At 35.8% G+C, this 22,694-nt stretch overlaps 1 protein-coding gene across 2 annotated transcripts in view; it reads right to left on the bottom strand.

Annotated features, from left to right (window-relative positions):
- The window catches only part of Nav3 (neuron navigator 3), a 760,451-nt gene that overhangs the window by 477,247 nt on the left and 260,510 nt on the right, over window positions 1-22,694 (bottom strand). The gene's annotated exons all lie outside the window — the stretch shown is intronic.

The raw sequence follows: 22,694 nt of genomic DNA, 5'->3' as shown, positions 1-22,694 counted from the left end.
AACTGACATCTATCTCCTAGATCCAAATTTGTAACCTCCTCAAAACAAAACACTTTTTATTTACATAAATGTATTACATTGTATACAATTTTTACATTAAAGCAATAAACCATGCTAAATATGTCAAGGATACATAAAAATACTATAGTGGTTTAGAATACATTATCTTTTTGCATCACATCTTTGCGTTTAAATCTTTACTCTTCAAGTCATGCATTTGGCTAATTCAGCATATGTGGTATCAAGGCTTCCAGCTGTACCTCCTTGAAACTCAGCATCAAATGACACGGTCTCCTGACAGAAGTGAAGTGGTAGCTCTTCTCATCAGGCTGTTTGTTAGTCTAACTATAAATACTCAAGGTTCAGCCTAAATGCAGCACTTAGGGGAAGATATTGTTGAGCCAACCCCTCCTCCACAGCAGAAAGTAGTGTGAGTTCCCCTACTATACTTGCCACCACACCTCATCATTCTCCCTTCAATATATTAAAAGAAGACATTCAATTGCTCGCTATGATTATTTAGGAAACATTTTTCATTGTAAATTCCCTGATGATCTGGCAGACGACTTCTTCATTGTATCCCTAGAAGTCAGCTCAGAGGAAACACAGAAATATCAAAAACAGGAGAAAGAAAGACAGATTTGTCATGGACCAAACCTAGAGGAGACAAAAAAGCAGGGTAAAGTGGACACCAGAGCCCTACCTCAGGAATGAAAGTGCATATCTCATTATACCTGAACAAAAACATCTTTCTTTCAGCGTATTCTGGCTACGTAATTCATGAAAGAGCCCAAACCAAACCAAAAAGGAACTCAAAAACTTCTTAGTAATGAAAATAAAACTATTACCAAAGGGGAGAGAAAAATAGAATTGTTAGAGATTATAACATTCATTTTCAAAGGCATATGTCAAAATCCTTGGACATATAAAAAATAGCAGACAAGAAGTGACATAGGGCTGGGTGCAATTGCTTACATCTGTTATCTTAGCTGCTCCAGAGGTGGAGATTGGGAGGATTAGAGGTCAAGGACAGCTCAGGCTAAGAGTTCTTAAGACCCCATCTCAACCAATATGATGCTGAGAATGGGGACATACACTTGCCATCCCCACTACTTGGAAAGTATAAATAGTAGGACTACAGTCCAGGCCAGCAAATGAAACCCTATTCAAAAAGTAATAAAAACAAAAGGCACTGGGAGTGTGATTCAAGTTGTAGAACACTTGCTTGACACATAAGGCTCTGGGTTTAAATCTGCAGTACTGGAAGAAAAAAAAAGAAGAAGTGATGTAGACAAAATTATCCTGTATTTTAATTATAAACTTACTATATAAAAGTCATAATAGTATATAGTTAAGGTACACATGAATTATACTATGTTATTTTAAAATTCAAAGTAAAAGTCTATTTCTGATTTACTCTTCCTGTTAGCATATGAAATTGTATGGTATGAGTCAGAGACAATCCAAGAACTGAACGGTATAATGAGATGCAAAAACATGATGTGCTAATTTATGCCTTTTAATTAAATGATATAAATTAAAACTTAAAATAAGTATCAAATGGAAGAAAAAATATTGTGTAGGGTATCTTACTATGTTAGGCTTATGTTTAATCAATTAACACTTTTATTCATGCTCAATACCAACAGACAAATACCATTTAGGAACTACCTAAGGTCAGTTTTGTTTCATTCATTGTACTACATTCAATGCCTAGCAGAATGTCTACCAGATAGTAGATGCTCTATAACTCTGTTGATCAAATGAATGTTTATCTCATCTCCAATCTGAGTTCATCAGCTTAGCAGTGGTCTCTCTGAAAGTCATAGACTTGAACAAAGTCTAATCCAAACTGCATTCTAAAATGTATTAAGAAATTCAAGGGTAGGAAAGAATTGAAAAAACTCAGATCCTGGGGCTACTTTATAATACAGGAGATCATTTGAGCCTGATTCTATCAGGACCACCTCCCTAATGCTTTTGTAGCTCCAAATAGTTCACTCTGTTACTCACTGGAAGAATTAACAATGTCAGAAACAACATGTGGTACAACCAGAGGACTTCCAATCAACTGAGGGAAAAAATGGATTTCCTCAGTAGACACAGTTACTCATGAAATCTGCCACCAAAGAGGAAAATACAATATGCTAAGATCATGGAAATTATAGTTGAAAGAAGCATTAAAAGGCTCAATCACATCTATTACCCTTGATGCACAAGGTAAAAATAAGATGGTAACTGATAATCCTTAAAATTACAGTTGTCAGAGTTCCCTTGATTCACCACTGGTTACAAATTTCTTCACAGTTTCTCCACAGTTGGATAAACAATAATGAATTCACGATATCTCTTTCCCTGAGTATTGAGCTTAAAGACAGGAAACAGAAATATTTGAATAATCAGATTGGTCCTGATTCAACTATTACCATTTAATAACAAGCCAGTAATATATTCTAAGACTCTGTAATTTATGAGATATAAATACTGCTATTAAACTACTTATCTGCAATGTTCACCATCTTTGATGTTTTTGACTTAAAACACACCATACATGACTTGACATCTCCAACAGGAGCCCAATTCACTAAGCAAAATTAGGGGTGTCTATGAGCATGTGTGCATGTATGTGTTTCTGAAAAGATAATAAAGACTGGGGCTCTAACTACAGCTGAATTACAGCACAATTCAGGATCAGGCCACGTTTGATAATAAATCCCAGCAGACTCTTGGCTTTTATTACTCACCCCCAAAGAAATTCCTTTGAAATCAGTACTTGACTTGTAGCAGAGTAAGCTTAAATACTCAATTTTATTTTTGTGTGCCTTTCCAAAGAGGCATGATTTTTCAAACAGACCAAAATCTCTGTTTGGCTATGATAAAGAGGCCAACATCAGGGAAAAATCAGGATCCACTTTCTTTGCTTTGTTATATCATTATTTTTGAACCTCTGCCAGATCCTTCCTTGGTCTTGAGGACCCAAAATGTAAAATTATTGCATTTCCCCATCTGTGTTAGGAAAAGTTAAGATGTACAAGGCAAATGAAGGCATACAAAACCACAGTTTTCTCTTATATATTATAGAAATGGTAGAGCTGTGCTTTTACATCAAGCAATTTCCCGAGTGGCAGGCTTTATTTTTCTGAGGTAGTAAAACACAATACAGCAGTAATATCAGAAGAAAGAGTGGCACATCTATATTACATGGTTCCATCCCTTAGAGAAAATGGATACAATATAACAATAGTGCTGTCTATAAAATGTTAATAAATCACTTCATTTTGTATCAAACAGAAGAGGATCAGAAACAGCTGATCGCGTACCTGGTTCAAGCACTCCTCTAGGATACAAGGAAGGTAATATGGTTATAATATCTCAAGTTCTAAACTTCCTCAAATTTCTGAGATTAAACCAAAAATGTCCATCTAGTTTCAGCAAAGAAAAATTGTGCTCCAATTCTGCAGCTGGTTGCAGTACAGAGCAGTTTCAGAAGATGAATGACTTCAGCTTATTATGATTTTAGCTGATGTAGAAACAAAATGAAATGTACCAGCTAAGAAATTCAAAGCTTTCTATAATGCCTGGCAAACTTCTCTCCCTTTACCAAGAAGACATTCCCCTAGTTTTTTTAATTGTAAAGAAGCTAAATGTTTAGCTTTGAAACTCTTTTCCTTATATGAACATTCCAGATCTACTTATCCATTCTCTTCTGGACAGCACTTATATTATGACCAGCATTTTGCTACTATATTTGTCTTTCTCAAATATGCAGACAAACTTTTCCAAGTAGATGTGCCACATATAGGTAGGTACATGTTAAGCCATAGAAAACCTCCATTTTTGTAGGTCAAAAATAGTCACACATCAGCAATTTCAAATGGTTTGACTTAATACTTTGGCGTAGAACTGCTGGGTCATTTCAGGATTATTGGATTTATAAAATTTACCTCTAAACTAAAGCTCTTCTTTCTTTTTTATTTCTTTTGCAACAGGGTTTCACTATGTAGCCCAGACTGGTTTCAAACTTGCTACATAGTCCAGACTGGCTTTGAACTTATGATACTCTCACCTCTTGCTGAGATTTTAGGCATATATTATCACACCTGACTTATATATTAAGTCCATTTTTATTATAAATATATATTTAAAGTGTACATGATTCTTATATACAGTTAAATTATCACTACAGATTGATAATTCATCATTTTTCATAGTTACCTTTTTTTGTGATAAAGCACCCAAAAATCTATTCTTTTAGCAATGTTTCAGTGTGTAGTACAATATTGCTAACTACATTCCTCATGCTAAACATTAGATCTCCAAACTATTCATTCTAGCTGCCATTTGAGGCAAGATGGTTGAAACCGTTAGGCATTATGCTAAATGAAATAAGCCAAACACAGAGAGCAAAGTATTGTAGGATCTCACTTCTGTGAAGAAGGGTGGGGAGGGGGTGGAAATGAGAGAAATAGGTCAAAGGATACATATTTATATATTTTTAATCAAGAGTACTGTTAAGAAAGTTTTGTTGTACTCTTCTCTTTGAAAAACGATTACTCAGGCCTTCACACTGAGGATTTGCTTCTTGTGTGCTTCACTGCAAATCTTTCCTCTCTGTGTATCTGATTAGCTGCTAAATTCATCATTTCATTTCTACAGTATACTTGGCAATTAACCATCTTCTTTTCTGGAACAGTTTAATACCACAGAACTTAGTTAAAAGGAGCAAACAAAAATATATCTCCACAATGAGTATGGAGTCCAATACAAAAATGATCACTGAACGTTCAACTCTAAGATCTGGACCTAAGAGCTTAGACAGAGGTCAGGGAATTTGTATGAAAGTATCCTTGTATCTAAGGTCATTCAGCCACAGAGGCTATTCTCAGCTCTTCCCAACACCCAGTGTCCTCTTTTGAAAGTTCAGGTCAAATATTTTTCTTTCTCCAGGTCACTTTTAGGCCTGTGTCCTCAGAGCAACTATACATATAATACATTTATGAGTATATAACTGTGTCTGTATGTGAGGTGAGGAAGGGATTAAACCTATGATCCTAGAGTTCAGTCCTGGGATTTAAGGCTAATGCAGGCTTTGGGCTGCCAGTTCAGTTACTGTAGGAAGTTGCTTCTCACCTCTGATGTCTGAGCTCCTTACTCCTTTGTGCTTCTCCAGGTACTTGGTATCTGTCTCTGCTCCTGAGAATAGCCATGTGTTCACAAGCCACTTTCCCTGTTCCCTGTGGTTCATGTTCATCTTCTACAGAAACAACTGCACACCCTCATACTTAATAACCAAATAAGAATTGTCTGTGCTTAGTTATTCTCCTTTCACGTGGACTTCAGCCCATGAGCCAAACACTGTTCTAACACTGCACTTTCAGCAACAGACAAAGCAGACAGATCTCTGCCCTCAGGGAAGCTACATTCTGGATACAGAGGACAGTCAGCAAACAAAGCAGTAAATTTGTAGTACGACAATCATAGTGAATGCTGTAGAGAAAAAATAAAGCATGTTGAATAAATGAACAAATAAAATTTCTTATCCAATGTTCCTCTACAGATTACAAGAGCAGAGAAAGGGTCTATCTTATTCATTTCAGAATCACTATGCCTAGACAAGTAACTGGGACCTCTCTAAATTATTGACTAAATTAATGAATGAAGAACTCTCATGTGGTCCTTTTGACATATAAGATGAAGGCTAACAAAAACTTATTGCCACATCTGCTGGAAATCCAAAATCAAATGGAGAGAGTCCCACTACCCAAAGTTCATCTTAACAGGCATCATGCCTGCATTTATCTCAATGGTTCTAATCTAGTGCATCGTATCCCACCCCTAATTATCTTCCATTGTTTAAAATTAACTCTTTATCCATTAACTAGAATCTTGAGCATGCTATGTGGAATAGACTATAGAGGAAAAATACATAGCATGGTTCTAAATATATATTGCACCCTCCCTAGAGTATGTTTAAGTACTATCTCCTAATTCATTAGACATCAGGTTCAAGATAGTAAATGATTCTACTCAGACAGTGATACAACATAAAAATGCATACAATTTGTATGATATCTGTGCCTGATCATTAGAATCAATGCTCTATCAATATGGTATAATGACAAAACTATTAATATATTGAAATGTCACAAATTCAAAAGATAATATAGATTTAGCATTTTCAATCTGAAAATCTAGAACCCAAAATGTAAAACTTTTGTTCTTATTGAGACATACTTTTGTTATCACTCAAAAATACAGTACGATAATATGAATCAGGTATACAATGTTTAATGATCAAATGAGACTAATTAGCATTCCCAACTTGCTAAAAAAATCTGTAAAATTTTGACCATCACATCAGCTCTCAAAACATCTTGGGTTTTATATTGCTTTAATTGGTAGCATTTCAGATTTTCAGGTTGGGGAAAATCAACCGTGAATTCTATGCAAATATTCTAAAATCTTAAAAAGTCAAATCTAAAGTACTTCCAGTTCCAAGTACTTGAGACAAGGGATATTCAATCTGCCTAAAAGTCCTCTCCAAATTGCTCTATTCTCATCCTATTCTAGGATGCTGCTTAGTAGATGAGAGAATTGCAGTGCCAGCAATATTGCCTCTAGGTTCCTTTGAAAGACCATGGCTACTTGTTATACATGAGGCCATGACATCACATGGAAAACACATGCCCACACTGGATAGGCAGCAGAGGAGGGAAGACATGAAGAATAGAAGAGGTATAAGGTAAAAGTAATCTGACAATAAACACTCTGCATGAATATTTGGTCTTCAAAGACAATTATGATGCAGCAAAACAAAAACATTCTTTCTTAAGGCTGAAACATCCACAAAGAGAAATTCTAAGATTTTGTCCTTTATTTTCCATCATAGCAAGGGGAAATAATTACCCGTACTCCTGGAATGGAACTACTTTATAACATTTGGCAACTCCTAAAAACCATCCAATTGTTCTGTATTTTTCAATGAATACATTTAATAGGGACAAGACATTAATTTCTCTCCTAAGACTTACAGACTGTTCTTCAATGAGTGATCAATTGCTATAAAGAAATCTCTGTAGACAAGGAAAATTGTCCGGTGCTCTATTACACAAATAAGATGACAAATGACATCAAAGCACACCAAAAAGGTTGTCTTATGTTGCCTCAAATCATATCTGTTGAAAGTCTTTGACTTGCTAATTAAAATGTGAGTTCAGAAATTTTCTAGGACAGCAGTCAAATAAGGAAATACTTTTGAAAACATGACTCCAAGTATCACAGCATAATTGAAAAAATAATTACATTCTATGGAATTATGGCCAGCATACATCAGTTTGTAGCAGAACAAAGAAGATTGTAAAATACATGCAAAATGTTTAAAATAAGAATACTGATCAAACTATTAAATTTGCTATTTAAAAGATTATTGTATAAGGCAGCATTTATCATAGACTATGGGATTAGTGAACATTTAAATTCAATAACTGTTTTCACTAGTTATATAAATACAAGCAAGTTTTTCTGCCTTTATTCCTGTTCTGTAAAATGTACACGCCACTGAAAAATTTGTATATTAGAAATTACTTCCAAGTCTAGCTTTAACTACCAAAAAAAATTGCAATGCAATGTTTCCTATCATGGAAGTGTTTTCCTCTTAACACTGTAATAAATACCTGATTTTTACAATTGCACATGGAGTGTCATAAATCATTCTTAGATCTCAGGGATGATTTAAATATTGTAAATTCTGTGGGGTTTTTGGTTGTTGTTATTGCCCTAATAACCCCCTAAATTCAAACAGTTATTTTATTTTTGGAGTTATTTTACTTTGTATATTGAAGCTATGAGGTGATCCCTACATACATGTGAGTTATTTACATCTTTAAAGAAAAATTAATTACACCACTACTGTTGTAATGAAGCAGCAGAGAGGGGACAAGAGGTTGCCTTTTGAATTCAATTAAGAGTCGGGTGTTGAGCCATCCATACATTAATCCTGTAACTTTAGAAACTAATCTTTCAGAGCTTTAAAACCCTCATCTTCAACGTGGGAATAATTGTTCCTACATCAGTGCTTTGCTTCAGAACATTAAATGGGGTAATTCAAAGATAATGTTTATCTCAGGAGTATGAGCCATAGTGAGCACTCAAAATGTTAGCTGCTTTTATTTTTTTTTTTACAGTAAAATGCACTTTACTCAGTTTTGAAGGTGGCTTTTCAGTAAGCCAGATAAATTAATCAGTCTCAACTGATTAGGAATTACCAAGTAAAGTCATCGTAATGAAGGCTTAGGACATCCAAAACACCATTCACGTCTTGTAATCTAGTCAACTGCTGCTTCTAACACAAAACACATCTTTAAAAACTGACACAATACACAACGGAACCCATTATTTTGTATAATTAATATACATTAATAGAAACTGACATATAAACATATAAAATTTCCGGAGAAATTTTTCCATAAAATACTTCCCAACCTGAATTCCACTTCTCATCTTGCACAAACATTCTCCTTATTTAGAAGGCAAAACATCCTTAAAATAATATTTGCTAGATTCATAGTGTGAAGATTACCACATATAAGTCCTTAGATATGAGTGATTTATTTATCAATGTCTTTTAAATTTTTTGTCTTAATAATTTCATGTCATAAAGACTGCATTTTTTAAATCACTGATAACTTTTTTAACATTAAATAAAATTACCACTGAAATCTTAGAATTTATAAGAACACGACATAGAATTACCATCATTAATATAAACAGAGAATATTTTCAGACAATTCCAAAACGGAACAAAAGTAACTCCTACTCCAAAGGTCAAACCATGATTTTCATGGCTCGTGTGTTAACACACACACACATACAACACAAATATATTTTTGTGCTAGAGAATGCAATAGCTGCTTCTTAAGATAAAGATATTTAAAGGAAAACAACATCTATTTTTCAACATTTTCCTTAGTCCATCTTGCTTACACTAGTAACAGTTCCAAATTAAGATAAATTTGCAGGTTGGTCCCTTGTAGTAAAGTTTATGACATGACAGCATGTTCAACAAAGACATTATTGCATAGGCTGCTTCACAAAATTACCAAAGTCATCTTCTATGAGAAATCAACTAGCATATAATTGCAGGTGTTCAATAAGTGCTATTTAAAATTAAGGTGAATTGATCAAATCATCTAAGTAGCAAGCATGCAATTAACACTGAAGAGGATGTTCCATTGACAAAGACCATGCAATCTGAAAGCAGTCTCAAGTTTTTTAGAAGAGCCCTATTGACTAAGGACTTGCTCTGTGCCACACATTGGTTAAGCTCTTTAACAGTGTATTTAATCTTTCCAAAAACACAACTAACTCTTGTAAAACAATCTTAATTAATGAGAGTTCCCAAAGTAGCTAGAAACAAGATTAAAATATACAAAAAGAAGTAAAAGTAGAAATGAAAAAAAATATTTAATTTACATTAGCAACAAATACATTAAATTACTAGATATAACTAACAAGAGAGATAGGAATATGAGAAGGAAATACCTCAAAGTATTTTTAAGGATATAAAATAATATCTGAGGATAGGCACAGTAGCTCATATCTGTAATCCCAGGTATTCAAGAGGTGGAGATTGAAGGATACTGGTTTGAGGCCCAGCAAAAAGTTACAGAGATCCCATTTTAACAAATAAACTGGGTATGGTGGTACACACCTGTTAGCCTAGCTACGTGGGAGGCCTAGGTATGACGATAGTGATTCAAAGCTGGCACGGGGCAAAAAGAAGTTTTTTTAAAAAGGTGGGGAATTTGGGATGTCATTCAAGTGGTGGAATGCCTGCCCAGCAAGTAGAAAGCCCTGAGTTCAAACCCAGTACAACAAATAAACAAATATCTGAACAAGTGCAAACTCCCACTACAGATTGGAGTAGGGAATGTTAGCATCAAGAAAACACTACATTTTCTAAAAGAAATACAGGCAGAGCAACTCTGATCCCAAAATCTGGACTGTGAGTTTCTGTAGATCTGAATTGCTCTAATATCTGGACCATTATGAGTGTTGAGATGATGCAAGGAGCAGAAAATCCCACATCTGACCCCATGTGACAGTCAAACAAAGGCACAGTATATACTGGACAAATTGCTTTGAGACTATGAGTATAAGGTATATACAAAACAAAAATAAATTTCATGTTTGTGGTTTAATCCCATCTCCAAGATGTTTCATTATATAAATGGAACTATTCCAGAAGCTGAAAATTCTAAAATCTGAAGCACGTCTGGTCACGTGCCTTTTGGACAGGGATACTCAGCGGGTATAGAAGCTTGTTGCAATTTCTATCAGCATTTCAGCAATACATGCTGCAAACAGAATAAAATGAGTATATTTCAACATCCTTACCCAAAATAAGTAAAGCTAAAGTGGTGAAGGAAACAGTGATGTTGCAAGTCATTCCATCAAGGTAACAGTGGTGCAAAATTAACATATTCCTTTAAAAAATAAATTGTAGCTCACAGAGTTGAGGTTTACATCATATCATAGTTTATAGGCATCTGTGTGTATACCAAATGCGTAGTATATATAGATATGTGAAATAAGTTCATATATCTATCATCTCACTTTTTGGTAAAAGCTGCTAAAACTTACACAAATGGATAACACAATGCTAATAAAAAGAAAAACACTGTAGGAACTCACTTATATAGAAATGTTTGTTTGCTTGTTTGTTTGTTTTGAGGTACAGAACCTTGTATTTGCCAGGCAGGCGCTGAAGTATTTCTTAACTCAAATTCATTTTTAGAAGAAATATAAGCACTTTAAAAGTAACAGTTCACTGCTAATAATTATTTACTATTACCAACTTCAGTACTAATATAATTTCTGGATTTAAGTTGTTTTAGTTTTCCTTAAGTCATGCAGCTAAGTGGAATGAATATGATATAAAACACCTTTTCTGATCTTCCCCTTCATCTTCACTCTACACACACCTCTGACTCAAGAAGACAAGAGCAGGCCTCTGCACAGCTCTACTCCCTGCTCCATTCCACCCAGGGCTCATCTGTAACTGGAAATGGAAAAGGCACCAGTGATCTCTGGGTGTCTGGCCCTTGTGCCAGCCTACTCTGAGTACTTATCCAACCGCACATTTTAGTGGTTTAGAAAAATGGAATAGGCCCTGGCACAACACTAACACGTCATGTGACATTATGCACCACACTTGACCTCTCTGCATCTCAGTGTCTCTCTCTCTTTTTTTTTCCTTTTTCTTTTATTATTCATATGTGCATACAAGGCTTGGTTCATTTCTCTCCCCTGCCCCCACCCCCTCCCTTACCACCCACTTCGCCCCCTCCCTCTCCCTTTCCCTCTCCTCTCAGTGTCTCTCTCTCATACTAAGCTGAAGTACATGAAATTATTTATAAGGTTAAAAACAATCAAATGCTGCCAACTTCAGATTCTACTACACAAAGAAGGAGATGCATCCAGCCTAATTCCTACAAATGTTGAAGCTGTCATTTCCTGTTTCAGTAACAACATCTGGTGGTTTCAGAATGTGAACTTGTACCTCTAACTCCAAAATCATTGCTGTTCCCCTACAGCATGCTGTTAGCTTGGGTCCCTGAGGCTCTTGCTGGTGATACCTCAGCTTTTCTATTCAGAAAAATTATCATAATGCCAATTGTGCTTTCCAGAGACATTTTACAAATTAAAGCAACACTGACTTAATCTCTATAAAATGGTCTTTGTTTCCTCCCACACACAATGAATTTGTTCCCCAGAGTAACTACTTGCCAAATGGTACCCTGGTGTCCTGAAAGAGTTAAAGCAGCTTGTACATTTGCATAATTTACAACCAGGGAGTAGCTGAGGGACTGGGAGAATCTGGTTCAGTAGGCCATTTAGAAATTCATTAAAATTTATACACTCTTTATGCATTTGAGGACTTGAAAATATTAAAAGTGTCTTTCTTTTAAAAGTAAAGTAGGAAATAAGGGAAAACTGACATGCTTACATCTGCAACGATAAACTCTTAAGTCACCCCACTGTTTGGGGGCTTTTACTTAAACACAGAAACTTATTCATATATTCACATTAGGCAGTTAATTGAACAGAATAGAAGTTGCTATGGAAACAGTGTAGTATGCCCTTAGTACTTAGTGAGGAAATGAACACTACGAATTATCACAAATGTATGATATTTCTGCTTCTATACACTATAGTTTTTAATGTGCAATCTGTTTAATGAGGAGCAAGTTGTTCACCAGTATGCAGAGGGTGAAAAAAGCCTAAAAATAGATAACTAAATCCTCAGGTGTGAATCTGCAAATTTTATTGAACGAAAGTAATGAAAGCCTTTCTGCCATCTTAGCAAAGACGGAAAGATTAAAGTCTTAAATATAAGACCTTAAACATAAGCACTTAAGATCACAGAAAGCAAAGGTTGCTAAGAAGAAAATATCGTGTTCCACCCTTAATTCTTTAAAATATTTCACATAGCCAATTAAATTCAAAAGGTATCTGTCTAATCCAAATTTCTACAGGCAAGGTAATGTGAAGGACTGATAGACTTGTATGAAGGTACATGATTTCCTGCATTACAAGCTAACACTACTGGGTCCATAAAGAGTTACAAAAAATGTGTGCTGTGATAAGCAGACGATACTTAACCCAGGAAACTGAAGCAAACCATTTTGAGCTGATATCCTTGAAGGATGACACAGCTCCTGGGTGGCTGAGGTGTTCAGACCTGCCAGCAGGAATCATTTGCTAATTTGTAGGAACAGCGTGTCCCTGAGCTCAACTCTCACCATCAGGGAGAGGGATCTGCAAATGCAGGGTCTGCTCTTCACACCCCTACTTCCTAGAGTTTCTGAAAGAAAAATCTAGCAGTCACTTCCCCAACATTGGCCCTCATCAGCTGTATGCTGGCATCTCTTATCTGAATCTTGACTGTGTTTTTCTCTCACCTTCCTTCCGCAGCCTCTCTGACTAAATCTGTGGGACCTCCTTCAAAAACTGCTTCTCTAACCATTCATGCTGTGATTTTCCCCCAGCACAGACTCCCATATGAAGACCTTGGTTGCACCTTAGTGGAAATGTTGAGGCTGTAAATCTCAGGAACAGTACTGTGTGCAACACCCTGTCAAGGATAAGTTGGAAAGGTTCATTCCAGCTATCTTCTCCCAAGCCTGCTTCGTTTCTATCTTCAACATGTTAGGTAATCGCAACATATCCAAATAGAATATCATTGTAAACTGAGGAAAAAGCTTCCACTAAAGTATAAAATTTAATATAGCACTTATTTGAGAAATACAGCACAACATGACAGTAGTGTATCATGTTACTGCCTAGAACATTAATCTTGGAAATGTAGGTTGGTAATAGTACTTAGTGTTTTGGACTTTATTCTAGAGAAAATATTAAGTCGTTTTAGAAAATCGGGCACATCCAACTTCATCACTCAAGGCCTATAGCACCACCCCCACAGCCCCCATTTCTGCTTGACCACGGACTTTTCTACATAGGGGACAGAATGTTCCTTTGCAACATTTTTTGTCAGGTCTGTCTTTTCATACTCAAGGTCTCCCAGTAGCTTATGAGGTTACTCTTAGTGAAAGGTGTTCTCTGTACTCTCAGAGTCCCATGTGTTTGGCCCTTCCATTGCACCTCCAACTTCATTTCCTGCACTCTCTCCCTTGTTCTCTGGTTACCTACTGGTCCTCACATGGACAAATATGCTTAGAGATTTTGCACCTGCTGATTGCTCTCATGAATGGCTTTCTGCCTAGATTTCAAGTTAAAAATGTACATCATACTGCAACAGTCCAAGCAATTGCAAAAGAAAACCAGAGAGGACTGATATTACCCATAATTTTACAATTAAAATGTCCAAGCTCCAATCACAATGTACATTAAATAATGTGTGCCAGACAAACACTGGTGCATGATCCTGATGATAACACCTCAGCTAAAAATGTCAAACTAAAGGCCACTTATGACAATTGCACTTTAGAAGCCATTCTTTTCTGCTGTGTGTGATCCACACAGCATTCTCAATTTCTATTTCACTTCATTTAGCACAGAAAATGTATAAATAGACATTAATCAAGCTGCAAATATTTATTGAATGTTCATGTCTGAGCCCGTTGGAACCCTGTTACTACACACTAAAGAAAGACAGTATTTATAAACTTGAAAATATATTAGCCCTCACTTTACATAAATTTATTATTTTCATACAAGGATAAAATTCATATGAAATATTATAGGCATTAGTCAACATCAAGAAACTATGTCATAGGCAGTCTTAGCACGTTTTTCAATATGATAAAATTATTTTTAAGTGAATGAAAAATTACAGTTTAGCTACTATGAATATTCAATGTAGTATTCTCAATGAAATTGGAGAACAGTATGAAGAAATTTAAAATTCTGGAAAATTACAGAAGATACATTTAGATTTTGAATTCTTGAAAAGGAATTTGCAAATAGGGAAAAATCACAGCAAATGGGTAACATAATAATAGTTTAATGACACAAATAATAATTTTTAAAAACATCCATTTTACTAATAATTATGTTTCTTCTCTCAGATAAAAATATAAAACATTATTACAAAAGAACAATCTAGTGTATATTTTAACTTTTTATCATGAATTTTACATATAACACATTTTCAATTATTCATTTTGGTTTGATCATTTGTGGATTATTCATGCTTCTTGCTTCCATCTTAATTCAAGTCACTACATATCTGTTCCTATTAGCAATGGTATTAATAGATAACAGAAATCATTAGCACTTAATAAGAACTTACTATGTGTCAAGAATCGCTCAGAGCATTTTATATGTAGTAAGCCATTAAATCCTCCCAATGATCCTCTAAAGTAGGCAATACTATGATTTCTAATTTACAGATGAGGAAATTGAGGGTAACTAACTTCCTTAAAATTGGAGATCATTAATGGCAATGCCAGTAACTAAACCCAGGCAGTCTGCTTTTAGCATATACACTCTTAACTACGTCACTATGATTCATACTTCACTTGTCCACAAAGTGCTTCTTACACACATTTTAAACCTCATATGTTTTCCCTTTTTTTACTGCAAACTATGGAAAGGAAAAACCACAGGTTAGAAAATCTAGACTCTAGAATATCCCACTAAAATGTTGAGTGTTAGAGATAACTGCTTTGATTGCACTGCCATATATGCAAGGTCTTAAAGGGGTTAAGTGTGAGAGTTAAATAATGTTAACTTCATTTTTGGTTGAAAATGTTACTTCCTCAAATGAATATCACATAAATAGGTAACAATTCATAAACCCTGGTATATCATTGACTCTTTACACACCTACATTCTACCCATCCATTCATCCACCCATCCACCCATCCATTGCATATCCTTAAACTCTACTTTCAAAAGTCACTTCACACCTCTGCACTTCCACTACTCAGTCAAATCCAACTTCATCATTCAAAGACTATAGCACTAGTCTCCTGGCTTCCACTCTTGATGGACCACAGTTCTTTCTACCGAAGGTTCAGAGTTTTCCTTTTGAAACATTTCTCAGATTGCATCTTTTTTATATTCAGGATCTCGCAGTGGTTCTTGAGGTCAAAGCTGTTCTCTGTGCTCCCAGAGTTCCCACATTTGGGTCTTGGGCTGCAAGTCCAGTTTCATTTCCTGCACTTGCCCCTTTGCTCTCTGTCCCTCACATGAACAGATACACTTAGAGCTTTTGCAATTGCTGGTCACTCTCCAGAATTGTTTTCTCCCCAGATAATCGCATGCCCTTTAGTTTCTACTTAAAATGTCACCTCTCAATCTGGGCCCACACACCCTACTTTCCTAGTGTTTACAGCGCTACCTGACTTTGTTCTCAGTCTTCCTATTATATGAAGATTCGCTGAAGACATTACTGTAAGCTTGGTTCCTAAGCATGGCCAGATGCATCATGGCTGCTCATAAAGCACATATTGAAAGAACTGAAGAATTTAGATGCAGAATTTCTTCTTACAATCATCTTACTAATATAGTAAGGAATGAATTCAGTTCTTTGTAATCTTATTTTCTTTAAGGATGTTGATTCTTAAAATCATGCCCTTCATTTTCTATAGTTGCTTTCAGCTATAATTTCCCCCTAGGAGAAAGATACTGTCAATAATTTAAAGTTTGGAATGCTTGTGTTTATGGCACTGATAAGAATTATTTCCCTGATTCTTTTAAACAGAAAACTCAAGGAAAATCCTGGCATTGGATTATTCTTTGAGAATAGAATGATGTGTGCCTGAAGATACCTCTCTCCCAGAGAACATGCTAGGTGAGCAATAGAGAAGCAGACATCCTGAACTTTCTTATCCCTAATTGAGCTGCCTCTTAGATGATATCCTACAAACTCCCACAAAATTCAGTATACCTATTGAGCAAGGGGTATGCCAGGTCTTTGTATGTATGGATCTCTCCTAATGCAGAACACTTTATTTTGCTCTTGTACTCCTGTAACATTCTTGTCCCAGTCTGACTTATTTCTGTTTCCTTCTAATGCACTGCATATATTATTGCCAGATTAACCTCCCAGAACACATCACCAATCAAGGTGCTCCTGTGGCCCCTGGGTAAAAATAAGATTGTGTTTCTAATTTTATTTTCATTATTTTTGGTCTCACGGAATTTTAATAGGAAAAATCAATCTGCTTTTCAGTAACCAAAAAATACCATATTTTAGTTTGAAAGGACATATTCAAGCTCATACAAATCTATTTCAGTCACAAAGTCTACCTTGCACTCAGACACTTTGATGAATCACTCTTCTCCTTGCCCTCATGTTTGCCCAGTCACACTCTGTCAACATGGTATGGCACACATCAATTTCTAATGTGACACTGTCTGAAAATGTATTACAAATATTACTGACTGAAAATCACCCTGTGTACTCCACATTCCTCAGATCTATACATACACACACTTCCTGTACCAATCAAGATGAAAAAAGAATTACCACCTCTGCATCTAGGCTCAGAATTGTTCTCCACAATGTGATGAGTGATAAATTTTAACTATGTAAATTATATGTATATAATCATGTAAATTATATATATAATATATATGTATGATCTGTTATATATACATATAACTATGCAAGTTATATATAACACACACATATGTATATTTCATTCAATTTTATATTTCATGAATTCTTCACATCCAAATTCATTAGTAAATGGAACACAATTAATATGACTAATAATAACACAACACAACACACCCAGGAATTAAAGTATGAGAACTATATCATTTTTCTAAATAATTTACAACAATTAAAACTAGCTTATGCATCACATTTTCTTGGTGGTTACACAGTCACTTCTCTCCAATTTCCAATTAAAAATTCATATATGGATGAACATCGTGAAGAACATAATGGACCTTAATCAATGTGGTGTGGCGGAAAAACACTGAAGGCTTCCAATCGGACACTGTGGGCTCCCTGCTACTCATTTTTCTCATCTGTGCAATGAAATAATAATAATGAGTGGGGTAAGCACTGTGCTAGAAAGGAAACATTCATAATAGTCTCATCAGAAGATCAGAAACCTCAAATGTGAATGCATTTCTTCCCATCATAGATGCCTCTATACGTATTAACCCAAACCTTAATATCCCTCTGATCCTAGGATATAAAATGAGAAAATGCGGGACAGTGAACTGTGAATTATGTGATTGTCATGGGGTAGGGCATCTTCTTTTGCTGGGACCTCTTGAGATCAAACAGGGTATGCAATAAATCTTTGTGATTAGGAGCTAGAATTCACTGACTATAGGGCTAGCATCTGGCTTCTTCCTAAGGATTTAAACAGAGTGAGTGCCAGATTGGACCCAGAAGCTCCAGTAGTTCATTTCCCAGATCTGATGAGTTAGTGGGGGCCTTGTTGAGTAGGAGGGCATTACTTACATGTGTATCAATGTCTATAACCATAGCAACAAGGTAAGGCCAATAGCTGTAGGAGGGTGTCTAATACTAACCATCCCCTAGCATTTCACAATGATGGATCCAGAAAACAGAAGAGAAATAATTTTATAAATGATAAATTTATAATAACAAACAGATGTTTGCTTATAATTTCTAATACATAGCACAGAAAGACTGAGTTTCAGAATGGACTCAAACATATCAAAACCCAATCCTTCAAGAACAGCTTATCTTATACATTAAAAATCTGAGGTACTTGTTCTGCCCTTCCTCAGTTTCTCTCATTTCTCTACCACTCATGCTACCACATCTACTCATTTCAAAATTTACCACCGAGTCACCTGTTTTTCTAAACTTCTAACTAGTCCCAAATACTCTGTGACAATTGATTTTCATACATTGTTGTATTTTCAACATCTGATTTAATTCTTATGTATTAATGCCCAAATGATTTCTTTCTTTACTATCAGGAGTCAGCTATCTTGGTCTCTTTTTTCTTAATAGCACAAAATGGATGCTCAAATTCAGAAGCATTCATTAGCAGACTGGGCACAAGTGTAAGTGGATTTTTGTATGAATGGATTCTGTTGGGTGTGTTCATTTCTCACTGAAACATCTGCCAACACCATTGTGATTATCAAAAGCTGCTACATGTGTTGAACTATTATATATGAAAAAGTGTATGCAAAGCAGTTTTTATCATCTATAATCTTCACAAAATCCCATTACAGAGATGAAGAAGCTGGGGCTCAGGGAGACACAAGATGCCACAAGTCTCCTAGCTAGCTAGAGAGTGGCAATTCTAGAGACAGAAGCAGAGAACACTAAACTGTGTGTGACTGTAACACCTATGGCCACCACAAATTTTACTCATTTGTATTGTTTTCTCTAAAATTATAATAATAAAAAACCTCTTTAATTTTACAGTGAAGAAAATGTGCTTGAAATTTAGGCAACAAAATTCAGAATTCTCTACTTTTCAAATGTTTTAATATATCTTTTACTGAAATAAAGGGTTTAAATGCTTGAAAACTTCTAAACCAACAAGAGGTGTGTGTGTGTGTGTGTGTGTGTGTGTGTGTGTGTGTGTGTGTGTGGAGAGACAGAGAGAGAGAGAGAGAAATTTTGTTTCTTGTTGTCCTAACTTGCAATTTTCCAATTCCTAAAAAATACTCCTTCAAGTTCCACACAGGTAGGTCATGCTTGTAACACTTGTTACTTAGAAGGCTGAGATCCTGAGAATCATGGTTGGGTTCAAGAGCAGCCCAGCAAAAATGCTTGGGAGGCATCATCTCAATGGGAAAAGCTGGACAGGATGGGGCACATCTGTCATCCCAGTGACTGCAGGAAGCTTAAAATAGGAGGACCATGGTCCAGGCCATCCTGGGCAAAAAGCAAGACCCATCACCAAAGTAACTAGAGGTGTAGCTCAAGCAGAAGAGCACCTGTCTTGCAAGGGTGAAGCCCTGGAGTTCAAACCCCAGGACACACAAAAAAATTCTTTCCACTCTACAACATTTTGAGAATAGAATGTTTTCTCATCTTACTTTAGAGAGAGAGCAAATGTGAAAAAAAGAGAAAGAGAAAGGGAGAGAGAGGAGAGAGAGATACACATGAAAAAAATTGAAACAGTGATTTAAAGAAAGCAATTTGCACAATGACAACTCTACTTACTCATTTTTCTTTCTCACATGTCCCCTGTGATAGCAAAGTCATTTATTCTTTCAGTAGTCCAAAAACAATTAATGCCGTATATCAGGTGTGATGGACTGACAGGACACATTGTCTGCTGCAGTCACAAGCACAGGCTTCAAGGCCAAGCAGAGATACAATCAGAGCTAAGGACATAAAGGATGCTGTATCTCACAGCTACACTTTTAATTCATGTGTTTTATTTACTTTACCAATAGAGGGAATTGCCAGAGTAAGGGGAAAACAAAATGCAATTGCTCTGGTTAGGACAAAGGACCAATAAAGATCTGTGTGTGCAATGTAGTATGAAACCTTAACCAGTACAACTTAAGGATTCTAAAACATATTGTTAATGGATAGGAATTCTATCCACAGAGCCAGGAAGCTCTGTGACTTCTGACAGGGTTCATGAACTTAAGGAAAGTGATGGGGACAGAGCTCTGTTTTCTAAGGAAACACAAAGAACCATGTTTGACAGTGATCTTATGCTATGCCAATGTAAGAAACCATTTTTTGAAAACATGCAAAGCATTATAAAACATTTTATGTAGGAAGAATGTTATGCTAACTGCTCAACATACTATTAACTGGCAGAGAACAGTGGCTCACACTTACGTTAACAAGACCCCATCTCAATCAACAAGTTGAGCATGGGGGTGCCTCTGTATTCCAAGCTATATGGGAGGCATAGGTAGGTAGATTGGTAGATAGGAAAGCTGATCCAAGGCAAGCTCTATGCAAAAATGAAAGACCCTATCAGAAAAATAACTAAAAATCAAAAAAAAAGGGCTGGGTATGTGGCTTTAGTAGAACAACTGTCTAGCAAGCATGAGACCCTGAATTCAAAGCCCAGTATTGTCAAAGCAAAAAAACAAAACAATAAACATGTTTCAATGATTATGTCAACACATCTTTGATTTTGTGAGCAAATCTCCCAAGAGAACTTTCATATCTCTTAGATTTCAAAGCTATAGTTGAATGTATAACACAAAGCTTATTCTGACAGTGAATGAAAAAGAAACATAGGCTCCTTGGATATCAGAAGGAAGTTCCCCCAGATTACAGGCAGTTTATTCAGATTTTCTATGCTTTCAATATTTGATTTGTAGATGAGGGCTGATAACATTTCCTGCCTTGCCATCTTTCCATTGTTCTTTTTGTCTCTATTTTTCTGATGAATTACAAAAGCCAAGAATACATTTTATGATAAAGGAAATACTCAAGGATTCTATCAGGTTTTTTTATTAAGGTAGAATCTCTTCAAACTGTAATGTTTATGAGAAGCTTTGCATATGTGTGTTAAAATACACTGTCACATTTTAAAAATTAATAGACTATTAATAGTCTATTTGTAAAGAGGTAGAAGGAAGTAAGAAATAACCATTTTTCAAGGTCTGTGACCAGAAGGAATGCAAAAATTAAATAAGACTATTGTGTAATTCTCATCTAAGATTCATTAAAATGATATAGAGAAAAATTCATAATTTTTCTAACAGAATAAACCCTCATAAATTATAAAACATTGTCATCTAAGAAATACAGGCTGAACAAAACTAACTGCATATTGAAATATTTCAAAGAAATAAATAGCATTTGTTCTTTATATCTTGAATTGTATTTACCAAGAAAAAGAAATACTTGCAGTGGAATGCCCTTCTGTTGCTTCTTTATCTACTATCATCCAGCTGACCTTGTGCTCCAGAGCTCAGCTTAGAGATCTTTTCCAGAAAGCTTCCAGCTGTGGCTCCAGCCTCTCCACTTGGTATTAGTTCGTGTTGCTGTGCTGCACGAACTCAGAATTGATGAGATCGCGCTGCTGGTGAAGATGTCTACCACAACTAACATTCTGTAAGCATTTACCAGGCACCAACCATGGTGCATGCCTTAATCTATGATTTGTTTAATCCCGACATGTTTTTGAAAGCATGCAGCATTATTACCACCCCTGGATTACATATGATGAAACAGGTAGTCATCGTGGAAGATCACACAGCCAGAAATGCCAAACCACTGTCTTCTAACGCAGCCATTCTGAGTCTAGAGCTTGTGGTCTAGAACTCACTTCTAAATGAGAATTACCTTGTCTTACTATTCATTCATTCATTTACTTTTGCAGTGCTGAGATCAATCCCAGGCCTCAAGAATGCAAGATAATCACTCTACCACTGAGCCACACCCCAACCCATTACCTTATTTATTTTTAAACACATTGCAGGGGACAGTGACTGGTGACTATTTAAGCTCAATTCTATTTTTCAATAATTAAGTGACAAATGATTTCAGATTTAATATATTATATGTATTAAAAGTACTAACAAAATATATCTTCTTATTAATATAATCAGGATCATAGAAGGTACAGGCTCTTCACCCTCCTTGAAAGGATGGCATTTACACTGCAGAACATGAGAATTAAAGAACTATCTATGCCTAGATTTACTTTCCCTATAAAAGAGTGATTCTCAGTCAAGGGTGATTTGCTCCCCAGGGGACATTTGGCAATGTCTGGGGACTTACGGCTACCACCACTGGGAGGGTGGTGCTACTGACATCTAGTGGATGACAGTAAAGCGTAGAACTACAGCCTACAGCAAAGAATTGACATGCCAGTAGTGCTACAGAAAAGCTAGTCTGGGATATATCTTTCCTTCTAGATTTCAACACACTTATTAATATCTAGGGACTCTCTGCTAATTCCCAAACTACATTTTAAGCAGCACTAAAAATAAAAAAAATAGTTTCAAAGTAAAAGAGATGCCAATGCTTTAGAAAATGTTGCCTTTTGGCATGATTCTACTATCCTCAAAAAATCAAAGACCCTCAAAAAGGAAGCTTAGTGGGAAAAGTAGTTAATTACTAAGTACAACCACTCTGTGTGGGTCATGGTCTAGGCACCTGGAATTATCCCAATATTCTCTAATGTCCCACACAAGAGGGAACAGTGTCTTAGAAAGACAAAATGGCTTAGCTGGAATCATAGATTCAGTAGGAAGACCCACATCCACCTTTATCCAAAACCAACGCTCCCCCATAG

The sequence above is a fragment of the Castor canadensis genome, chromosome 8 (assembly GCF_047511655.1).
Source record: "Castor canadensis chromosome 8, mCasCan1.hap1v2, whole genome shotgun sequence".
Taxonomy (NCBI): Eukaryota; Metazoa; Chordata; class Mammalia; order Rodentia; family Castoridae; genus Castor; species Castor canadensis.
This window is presented reverse-complemented; position numbering and strand designations above follow the sequence as displayed.